The following is a 4,134-nucleotide window of genomic DNA, read 5'->3' as shown; positions in this document are numbered from 1 at the left end:
AATTACATATGTGGCTCATATTTGGGGCTCAAATTATATTTCAGTTGGACAGTACTGGTCCAGACCATAAGCTCCTTGACTACAGGGCCAATCTGGTTTTAATTTGCATGGTATCCTTGGCACCTAATGCGACTAATCAATACATGCATTGAATGCATTATTGGTGGATGACAGACTTATAATCAGGGCACCAATTCCCATGAACATTGCTTGAGAAAATGAAAACATTTGCTCTCTTATTCCTCTACTTCTAAAAACCATTTTTAACTTTTTATTTTATATTGGAGTATAGTTAATTAACAATGTGATAATTTCACGTGTAATAATTTCACTTTCACAGCAAAGTGTCCTCTACATTTTTATGTCAAATTCTGTATTGATTTATTAATCAATGGGTGTTGATTGATTAATACTTCACACTTTCCAGTTTTAGATATGCTCATATAGCAATGCTTCCATATCTAAGCTTTAGTCTCTTGAAGGGTTTGTTGTTGTTGTTCAATCACCTAGTCATGTCCAACTCTGCAATCCCATGGACTGCAGCAAGCCAGGCCTCTCTGTTCCTCACCATCTCCCAAAGCTTGTCCAAGTTCATGTCAGTTGTTTCAGTGATGCCATCCAGTCATCCCATCCTCTGACACCCTCTTCTCTTTTTGCCCTCAATCTTTCCCAGCATCACAGACTTTTCCGATGAGTCAGTTGTTCACATCAGATGACCAAAATACTGGAGTTTCAGCTTCAGCATCAGTCCTTCCAACGAGTATTCAGGGTTGATTTCCCTTAAGATTGACCGATTTAATCTCCTTGCTGTCCAAGGGACTCTTAGGAGTCTTCTCCAGCACCACAACTCAAAGGCATCAATTCTTAAGCAGTCAGCCTTCTTTATGGTCTAGCTCTTATGTGACAACTGGAGAAGACCATTGCTTGACTATGTGGACCTTTGTCAGCAGAATAATGTCTCTGCTTTTCAACATTGTCTAGATTTGTCATAACTTTCCGGCCAAGAAGCAAATGTCTTCTGATTTCATGGCTGCAGTCACCATCCGCCGTGATTTTAAGCCCAAGAAGAGGTTTAAACTCTCCTTCATCTCTTTAGTCAATTAACTGCACTCTCTTCCTTAGGGTGATGTGCTGGGTGGTCTCTTGTCAACTCACCATCATCCTCAAGCCCCCTGAAAGGCAGGACTACATTTCCCAGAATCTCTGGAAACTGTCCATGAGAGGCACTCATTTAATATTTAGAGGGCAGAATAAGATATCTTTTTTTTTTTCCCAGTCAGTTACAGAAAGACTTATGGGCAGGTGGAGGTTCAAAGCCGCTTAAACATCTTGAGGAATCCCAGCATCTCCTTTGCCGACTAAGATTACTGGTGCAGGTGGACTCATGATGAAGCTAATGAAGTTTAAACTTCAGGGCTCTTTTCTTGCATGGGCTCTTTCTAAGACTCTGGAAGTGGCTGGCAATTTTGTGTTCATACTTTCGTTTATTTAGTCTCAGAGATAGCTCTCTAAATCATGTAAACTTTAAGTCTCATGAAACCTGGCTCTAGTCCAGAGAGGTTGGGGGCCTCCCAGAGATCCTGTGACTCTGGTGGTGTCAGGAAACCTTTTGAGAAGCACCGAATTGGTGGGGCTGGAGTCTTGAGATCTGCCATGGAACCCTCCAACTTTCTCTCCCACAGCCCTTCCAGCAGTTGTGGACGCGCTAACTCCTTTCATACTGAAACAGAGTGCCTTTTGTCTTCATGACCAAACCAGTCATAGCTTAAAAATGATTGCTGTCAAACAAATAGATTATGATTCTTTTTCATTGTTCCACTTAATCTCAAATTTCAGACATGATGTTTTCTTTCAGTGTAAATGACAGTGAAAAAAAAAAGATCTCACATGAAAAAAAACACAGTGTAAGCTTCATATTGATCAACATCAGATACTCATAGTGTAGCACTTTGACACATAGTGTGCAGTTCAGTAATTATGTGCTAATGAGCAAGCGCATGAGTTCATGAGTAAATGAAGAAATGGAAGACTCCGTGTGCGTCTACATCAAAGTTGCTCTCTTGTTATGATTATTAAAACAACACAGATCATGTTTGCTCTAATTAATTCTCTCTAGATTTATTTAGCACAGTACCAAGAACTCCTAGCTGCTCACTGCTTTTTTTGGATGAAAATGATGAGTAGTTTTGGGAGCCATTCCAGCACAAAATTCTAGGAAATCCCAGGATGCATCTGTAATTATTTTAGGGTCTTCCAGAGGTTGGAGACCACACCTGTTAGTTATGAATTATTTTCCAAGGGTAGATATATATGTATACATAAATATATATATATAATATTTTAAGGATTTGGCTATTAGATCATTTCCCCCCCTTGCAATTCAGTTCTGCATACCAGTTATAATTGTCTTGTTAAGAAAGTCAATGGCCAGTCCTCACCAGAATAAAATCATACATATTATCTAATTGTAATTAAGACTCACTCTTTAAAATTAAGAAATAATTTAATCACACTTAGAATTGGATCAGAAAATTTTTAAACACACCTGCATATAGATAACATCACTGTATAGTCCATATTGTAGTCCAACTAAAATATGAATCTAGAATTTACATCTTTATAATTTTAAAAATACAGGTGAGTTACATCGAAAAGTCAAATATTCCATATTTTGCTTTTTTTCCCTGTCAAGTTTAGCTTTTTATGTTTTTTCATGGATGGAGTAAGAAAGTAATAAGGCAGGATAGTTTTATAATTATTGACAATGAATGTGCTGATAAGCAACTGAGTTTGGAAAGTGTGGTCTTTTGTTTTCATTTAGTAAACATTTCCTGTGTTCTACTTCGCTGCTAGGTACTCTGCTAACCAGTGGAAATTGCAATAAGGAATTACACTTGGTTGCTACCCTCCTTATGTAGCCACATGATACACAATTCCCAGGGGAAGGGGGAAGGTAAATAGTTTAGGAGAATGGAGAACGAAAAGGAGATTTTGTTGGACCAGACACTGGAGTTACATATGATAATCCCATCTACTTTCCAGGGTACCTTGGAGAAACCCTCATAAAGGAGGAAATTGACTCTGGAACATTGAATGTCTAGTCCAAGTTGACTCCATTAATTAAGGGCAGCACTCGAGTGTATACCTAGGGCTGTCTAGACCCTGGAGGCAAAGAACACCTAACAGCCCTGTATTCCCATGGTTCTTGAGTAGAGGCCCTTTGGCCTGTGTTTCGCATAATCCAGTTCCATTCTCTTAAAATCAGGTGGACTCCTTAAACTGAAAATACCGTTTATTGAGTGATCTGCTTCTCTGTGACCCTCCTCTTAGCCCTCGAGGCTAAGAGGGCTCGACTGCTTAAGTTTTCACTGGCTGGCAGAGGCAATTCGAGCAGAAAGTGGGGTGTGAATTTAGTCTTCTTCCTCCAAGTTTATTATTCTATGCATATTAACAGCTCGCTGTGTGTTGCCCTGTGTGTGCTTAGTCTCTCAGTCGTGTCCGACTCTTTGAGACCAGGCTTCTCTGTCCATGGGGATTCTCCAGGCAAGAATACTGGAGTAGGTTACCATGCCCTCCTCCAGAGTTATCTTCCCAACCCAGGGAGAGAATCCAGGTCTCCCGCACTGCTGGTAGATTCTTTACCTCCTGAGCCACCAGGTAAGACCTTACATTGCTGTAAACTGACGTTTACATGAATTCGCCGAGGGCTGGACTTCAATTTCCTCACCTGAGGCTCATAGACAAGTCATCCATAACTTCTCTTTCAGGAAGAAGTAGCCAAATAGCCTGAAGACGGTATTATTCCAGTTCTTCATTGCTGTATCAGAAACAGTTTATGGTGCTTCAGAAATGCTGAACGGTTTCACTAGAAAAGACTTAAAAGCGTGCATTTGGGGAGAGAGAAGCGCCGCGTCTCCTGGATGCCCCAGTGTGCCCCTCCTGGAAGACGTGGAGAGGCAGGGGAGCCCTGCGGCCCCTGCTCCAACCAAGCGGGGCGGCAGCGCGCGCTGCGCGGAAAACTCCGGAGCAGCCGGCCAAGTCCCGGCGCACCCTTGCTTTCCTTCCCTGCTCCCCATCCCGGTCCGAGTGGCGAGGAGGTGGGAAAAAGGGCAGCGGGCGCCTTTAAATGCTAAT

Source organism: Bison bison, unplaced genomic scaffold (assembly GCF_000754665.1).
Source record: "Bison bison bison isolate TAMUID 2011002044 unplaced genomic scaffold, Bison_UMD1.0 scf7180017864390, whole genome shotgun sequence".
Taxonomy (NCBI): domain Eukaryota; kingdom Metazoa; phylum Chordata; class Mammalia; order Artiodactyla; family Bovidae; genus Bison; species Bison bison.
This window is presented reverse-complemented; position numbering follows the sequence as displayed.